An 8,027-nucleotide genomic window follows, 5' to 3' on the forward strand; every position below is an offset into this window, starting at 1 on the left:
ATGAAGCAAACAGGATACTAGAGATTGTCTCCCTAGATATCCATCACCTAAGGTGTATATTAAATAGCTATGGCCACTATGAAAACCTTAGCACAGAGGGGAAAGCCCACAAAAAAAATTATCCTGAAGGACCTCCACCACTGAACCAAATGGGGTGGAGCCTCCATTTCGCGGGCCTCTGCGCCTGTCTCGACAGGATGTCTGCTCTCAGGTTTTGGTGCCCATGAATGTAGACTTCTCTAAGTGAGCAGCTTCCCCTGAGCCCACAGGAGGATCTGGTGCACCAGTTTGTTCAACCTCCACCACAAACCCCCACTACCTGAACTGATGATTTATGTAGGAGACCACAGATATGTTTGCTGTCCGGACAAGCACATGATGCCCCTTTAGGTCTAGGAAGAAGTGTTTCAATGCCAGAAAGACAGCCATCATCTCCAGGCATTTTATGTGCCATGAAACATGATTCCCCCACAGGCAGTGTGCTGAGTGACCACTCATTTACATTTACATTTAATCATTTAGCAGACGCTTTTATCCAAAGCGACTTACAAAAAAGGGGAGAGCAATAGAAGCAATGAAACAGACAAAGCCAACAACCTGTAAGAGATGTAAGAAATCTCAATTAATTAGCACAGTACACAAATTTTTTATTTATTTATTTATTTTATAGACATCTACAACAAAAACTCACGTAAGCAAAATGCAAAACACCGGATTTTGATAGCTATGATAACAACCCATTAGGACTAAGGCTGTTGCCCCAACTGTTGTTGTTAATGCAGATTCAGTGGCCCAATGGGTTGGTTTTGTATGGCATTCTAGCTAAACGCGCAGCAATAGCCATCTACAACAAAAACTCACGTACGCAAAATACAGAACACTGGATTTTAAAAGTTATGATAACTATGTAACATACCCGCCTGAAGGCACAAATCCGGATGAGAGACGTAGATATGATCCAGGAGTGTGCGCTTTTTGGTCGTTGCTGTGGTGATCAGTAAGTGCTATTCTGTATTGGTCAAGTGCAATTGGAAAATATGTGTCTTAAGATGTTTTTTAAAAATGGCTACAGACTCGGCAGCACGAATTCAGATCGGCAGGTCATTCCACCAGGTGGGAACGGTCCAGGAAAATGTCCGCGAGAGCGATTTCATGCCTCTTTGGGATGGAACCACGAGGCGCCACTCGCAGAACGCAAGCTTCTGGAGGGTGTGTAAGTCTGAACAAGTGAGTTTAGGTATATTGGTGCAGAGCCAGTGGTTGTTTTGTAGGCGATAACTAGTGCCTTGAATTTGATGCGAGCAGCCATTGGCAACCAGTGCAGTCTGATGAAGAGAGGCGTAACATGTGCTCTCTTCGGCTCATTAAAGACCACTCTCGCCGCTGCATTCTGGATCAGCTGCAAGGGTTTGATAGTGCATGCTGGAAGCCCAGCCAGAAGAGCATTACAATAGTCCAGTCTGGAGAGAACAAGAGCTTGAACCAGGAGTTGTGCAGCCTGTTCTGATAGGAAGGGTCTAATCTTTCTAATGTTGTATAAAGCAAATCTGCAGGACCGGGCTGTTGCAGTAATGTGGTCAGTGAAGTTTAACTGGTCATCAATCACAATTCCAAGGTTCCTGGCTGTCCTTGATGGAGTTATGGTCGATGAACCAAGCTGAATGGAGAAATTTTGATGAAGTGCTGGGTTGGTTGAGAAAACAAGTAATTCTGTCTTTGCAAGATTGAGTTTAAGATGATGCTCGTTCATCCAGTCAGAAATGTCTGTCAGACAGGCAGCGATACGAACACTGACTGTAGGATCATATGGTTGAAATGAGAAGTAGAGTTGAGTGTCTTCAGCATAGCAGTGATAGGAGAAGCCGTGTTTCTGAATGACAGAACCTAATGATGACATGTAGATGGAGAAGAGAAGTGGTCCAAGCACTGAGCCCTGGGGAACCCCAGTATCTAGATGATGTGACTTAGACACTTCACCTCTCCATGACACCCTGTAGGACCTACCAGAGAGGTAAGACCTGAACCACTGGAGAGCAGTTCCTGAGATCCCCGCCTTCTTAAGTGTTGACAGGAGGATCTGGTGGTTAACTGTGTCAAAAGCAGCAGACAGATCCAGCAGAATGAGCACTGAGGATTCACTCATGATTGCTCACCAGCCCATGAGATCCATGCATCCATCATAAACATTACTTAACGACAAGGAACTCCCAGCACGGGACCCTGGGACAAGAACCCAAATTTTCTTTCAAAGTTTGTTCCAAGTTACAACGATACCTGCACATAACTTTGATCATGTGGAGCAGGTGACGCATCGGCAAAACCCATTTGTCTTGAGCCACCACTGCAAGTGTCTCATGTACAGCAGGCCAAAAGATATCACGTTGGACACTGCTTCCATCTGAACCTGCTTCCATCTGAATGGCTTAGCTTCATCTTGTTTACGGCTGTGAGGATGGAATCGATACAAGCAGGAGACAATCCCACCCCACATCTAGAAAAGGATAAATAAATAACTGGCTTAAAAACATTAGTTGGGGGTGAAAAGACTAATGTGCCTAAGACTGTTGCACAGTATACATATATATATATATATATATATATATATATATATATATATATATATATATATATATATATATATATATATAGGACTCATCTCGTACTGATTAGCTAGGCAAGTTGAACATGTTCCTCCCAGAAAACATTAGAAAACATAATTTTGTTGAAATCTACCTTGAGTTTAAAGGTCCCGTTCTTTGCGATTCCATCTTTCAAACTTTAGTTAGTGTGTAATGTTGCTGTTAGAGCATAAATAATACCTGTAAAATTATAAAGCTCAAAGTTCAATGCCAAGCGAGATATTTTATTTAACAGAAGTTCCCTTTCAAAGCCTACAGCGAACGGCCGGTTTGGACTACACCCCTGCACTTCCTGCTTTAACGACGCAACTAAAACCGTTTGTTGACGAACCCTCCGCCCACAAGAACACGCAAATTCGAGGGTGTTGTCCTTTTGCTCTCGCAGGTCGAGAATAGGAAGCGTTGTTTTTGTAGAGTGTGTTTGTCGCCATGCCATTGAAACGCTGTTATTTTCATCCCGGAGTCAAATCACCTTTGTTTGGCCTTCCCACAGATGCTGTACGTAGAGATCAGTGGCTACAGTTTATGGTTAACTCGGTTCCGGAAAATTATAATCACAATTTAAAACTATGTGCAGCACATTTTGCTAAGGACTGCTTCCTCAATCTCAATCAGTTTAATGCCGGATTCGCAGAAAGATTATTCTTAAAAGATGATGCAGTTCCCTCTTTGTCTGGAGAAGGCGTTGTTTACGGTGCACAACCGGTAAGTGTATTTTATTATTTAAGTCGGTCCGTTTAACAGTTTATGTAACTCATTACACAAAGTGCAACGCTGTTTAGCTTTGTTAACTAACGTTAGATGGTAATTGAAACTAATCAGAAAAACTTAGCATATAAAAGTGTAGTAATTCATTCTGACACCATCGGTTGTTGGTGTTTGTAATGATCACTTTAAACTTCTGAATAGACAGCTTACCATTCTGAAACATCCAGCAAAAGTCTTTCCTGAGCGGGTTGTAATCGATCCTCTTCGATATTCTCCGGGTCTGATTCCGGCAGTATAGACGGCAATATAGACATTTTTGCAATAACAAACTGGCCTAATCAGAACTCCTTATGTATTTTTGAAGGAGGGACTTCATAGAACAAGGAAATCATCAGGCCGTTTTTAGGACAGAGGAAACAGCGCTGTACAGATAAGTCAATTGTGTGAAAAATACTGTTTTTTTTACACGCGAAATATGAACTCATGTTATATTGCACACTGTAAACATAATCAAAGCTTCGAAAACACGCGAAGAATGGGACCTTTAAGTAATACTAATTGTGAGAGTCATAGAAATATGGAGTCATGGCCAGTGGCAAAACAATAGTTGCATCTTAACAAACTCACTTATTAAATCTAGATTTCATTAACTGGACAAGTTCTTGCCAGTGTTCTACCAAAAACCCAAACAGTGTGAAATGGGTGCCATCTGGGTAATGATTACTATATCGCATGGACACCTAATATGTTTTCTGTAGGAAACACAGTAAGATCATCTTTATGAGTTCATTGGAAAATGTTGCTGAGTGGGAGGACGGTCTTTGTGGTTGGTGAGACTGAAAAGGCTTTCATGAGCTGCAGACTGTGAATTTCTCTCTGTTTGTGCGTGGTGACCTGCTGGCCTTCATTAACATGCCTCAGTAAACAGCCTAATGAGCAAACAGAAAGGAGATAGAGGAGAGTCCTAAATGTGAGAGGACGAAATTGGGGATTTAAAAGTAAGAGGTGTGTGAGATAGCAGTAACAAATATCATCATTTTTGTTTGTTTGTTTTGATTTTAAAAAGGCTAAAAGAGTTCATTACAAACATTTAAAGGGTATGCATCTAAAACCTGCTTGATAGACTGGAATAACTGCATCTTTCAATTTGTTTCTGTGTCTCATTTGTCCCAAAATGAAATGCATGGGAACCAACAAATGCCTAACTGGTTTTATTAATTCGTTTTTTTCTTATATTATGCATGGGTTATTAAATGGGTGAATTTCATTAATTATGTCAAAAGTATTATTATTTTTTTCTTTCTTTTTTTGGGAGCTATAAACTTCTAATATAAAGTACATATTGTTTATTTTCGTCCCAAATATTCCTTTAAATTAAATTTCTTAGTTTTGGATATATTTTTAAAGGAAACAAATGTCTGACTAGAATGTAAACATTCTCAATCATTGACAGAGCATGTTTATTTGGGAGTGCATCCAATCAAACGGTATTCGTTTTTGAGGTTGTCTTTGCGTTTGGGTTTTTGCTACAGCTGTAATTCATTGTCATTTCATATTAGACCAAATGGTTTCTTTGCAGATCTTCTTGAAGATTTGGTTTGTTCTGCTTCATGTGACCTGTTGGGTATATGGGCAACGACATCTCAAAATGATCGTGCAGTCAGTCCACCGCTTATAAATCATAAAAACAGGGGCCTCACTTACAAAACGTGTTTGCACAGATTTGATATTAAAGTGTGCATACGTTAAAATCCACGGCAATGTTCAGTCTTTGAAAAGTGCTTAGCTTCACATTGTCAGGGGTGCGTGCAGGCAGGAAGATGAAGACAAACAAATACAGTTCCAGATGTAGTTTAATCACAAGTGATCCAAAAGTGGGCAGACAGGCAATAGCACAACAGAACTCAACATAATGGTCACCGGACAAGGAGTGCAGGACAAGTAAACAAGTTAAGTAGTGAACATAAACAAGGATGATAAATGCACATAGCTGACAAACTACTAATGACAGTAACCAAGGGAACAGATGAGTGGCGGAAATCTGAATAAAGAAACACATGACAAATGAAAATAAAATCAAAGTCCATGAACTAATTTAAATATAATTGTGACAGAACGCCCCCTCCGGCAAGGCGCGACCCCTCACCACAGCAGAGTGTCAAATAGGGATGGATGGATGGAGGGGGTTCTGGAGGGGGACGAGGAGATGGGAAAATGATGAGGGGAGGCAGAAGAGAAGGGATGGTGGCAGGATGTGACACAGGGATGGTGATGGTGAGATGACGACACCGCAGCAGCAAAGATGGAGAGATCCTGATGGCACTGACCCAGAGCATTCCAGTGTGGACAGCCCACGGCGAAGACGAGGGAGGAAGGACCCAAGATTTTGTTGGCTATTTGGCTGCTGACATCTAGGTGACGACCAACGGAGACAGAGCTGGTGGATCCGATAGCTCAGACCGAGGGTCGAGGGAGCAAAACAGTATCCCTGGTGCTGGAGACCCAGGCGATAACGCACCGTTGTCGGTGGATCCAGAGTACACGAGGGCTACGGCAATGCCGGTGTGAATAAGCTCAGAGGCGATGTCAGCGAGAAGAAGGAACCTGCTGCAGCAGAAGGGGAGGAGCGCAGCAGAAGTGGTGTGACGTCTGACAAAGGGGGAGCAGGTATGACTAGTCACTCATTTGTTGTTATAATAATAATAATTAATAATAATTTGTTACATTTATATAGCGCTTTTCTAGGCACTCAAAGCGCTTTACATAGAAGGGGGAATCTCCTCAACCACCACCAATGTGTAGCACCCACCTGGATGATGCGACAGCAGCCATATTGCGCCAGAACGCTCACCACACACCAAATGATTGGTGGAGAGGAGACAGAGTTATTAAGCCAATCAGGATATGGGGATTATTAGGAGGCCATGATGGACAGGGGCCAATAGGCAAAATTGGCCAGGATGCCAGGGTTTCACCCTTACTCTTTATCGAAGGACATCCTGGAATTTTTAACGACCACAAAGAGTCAGGACCTCGGTTTAATGTCTCATCCGAAAGACGGTGCTCTTTGACAGTACAGTGTCCCCATCACTATACTGGGGCGTTAGGACCCACAAAGACCACAGGTTGAGCACCCCCTGCTGGCCTCACTAACACCTCTACCAGAAGCAACCTGGTTTTTAGCAGTTGGTCTCCCATCCAGGTACTGACCAGGCTCAGCCCTGCTTTGCTTCAGTGGGAAACCAGTCTTGGGCTACAGGGTGATATGGCTGCGATAACAGCTGCTGGTTATCTTGCCTCTCGAGTCTTTCTGATAGAACTAAAATGAACATAATGGCGACAGGTTCTAATCAGGCATATGCACTTTTCCTTGTGGCAGAGTTGGAGTACTGCAGTTATTTGGAAATCTAATAAGCAACAATAATAAATATAGCTGCAAGCAGCAATACCGGGGCCAAGCACAACAGAAGCAAACAAGGAAGCTAACAGCAGACCAACTGCAAAAATGAGCGAAGAACTTTGTAGAAAATTTTAAGCAAAAATGTTGCAACCCTGCATTAATACATTGAGTTGTATAGAGCCAATTTCATGTTTTGTTTAATGATAGCACCACCAAGAGGCACAATCCTACAATTTTTTTTTTCTGTGTTCTCGGAGTGAGCCCATAGATGTGTGTGTGCGAATTTTGGTGAAAATATCTTATTATTATTATCTTATTTCGTTATGGACATTTATATGAAAAAACACATAAAAAATTACTGACACCTGACTTTGATTGGATTTTACTACCCCTTACTACCAATATTTCGATATTTTCTCTCAAACATGGAATTATCAAGTTTTTGAACTCCTGACGCTGGTTTCGTCTTGATTGGACTAGCAGTTTCGAAGAGATCAGAGATCAGAGATAATTTTTTAAGTGCTAAATCACAATGCTGAACAAACCATAGGCCGAAACCTGGCAAGTCGGGTATCATTGGACGATTCAACGATTCAGGAGTCTAAGGAGATGACTCCTATGTATATATTTCAAACACACCCAAAGTTATAAGCATTTGTGGGGAAAAAATCTAAGATTCAAATATTTATCTCATGACCCATAGGTGGCATTGTTCCCAACTTTGGCATGGACCCTCAGATCATGAGTCTGATAAAGGGCACCATTTTTTGTTTCTATTGATCTGAGTTTGGCCAAGATACAGCCTCTGAACCAATTTGACCTTAAGTTCGCGACATCATAACTTTTTTTTTTTTTGCTATTAGGACAAAAATTCTGTTCAGTCATTTCTGTGCAGCTCGGTCCAAAGATCATCTCTGCCAAGTTTTGTAAGAAAACCCTATGCCGAAACATGGCAAGTCTGGTATCGTTGGACTCAGCAAGGAGACAAAAAAAGTTACTCCCATGAAAATATTTCAACCACACCCACAGTTATAAGCATTTGGGGAAAAAATCTGAACTTCTCAGGCTCTTTCAGGGAATCGTGGTGAAAACCCCTACAGAGTTTCGTAACAATCCATTTATGTGTTCATAAAATACAGCATTTAATCACATAATTAAAAATGTCTGACAGCCAAGATTGGCCGATATGGTAAAATTGTATATCCGTTGACTCAACATGACATCCTGAATATAACAAGACTACTTTTATGATTTTTGGCCAAACAGTTCAGAAAAATACA

At 41.6% G+C, this 8,027-nt stretch overlaps 1 pseudogene; it reads right to left on the reverse strand.

Moving 5' to 3' along the window:
- Positions 1–1,025: 1,025 nt before the first annotated feature.
- Positions 1,026–2,143, reverse strand: LOC137063797 (uncharacterized; annotated as a pseudogene).
- Positions 2,144–8,027: the final 5,884 nt, after the last annotated feature.

Source organism: Pseudorasbora parva, chromosome 24 (assembly GCF_024679245.1).
Source record: "Pseudorasbora parva isolate DD20220531a chromosome 24, ASM2467924v1, whole genome shotgun sequence".
In the NCBI taxonomy this organism is placed as follows: Eukaryota; Metazoa; Chordata; class Actinopteri; order Cypriniformes; family Gobionidae; genus Pseudorasbora; species Pseudorasbora parva.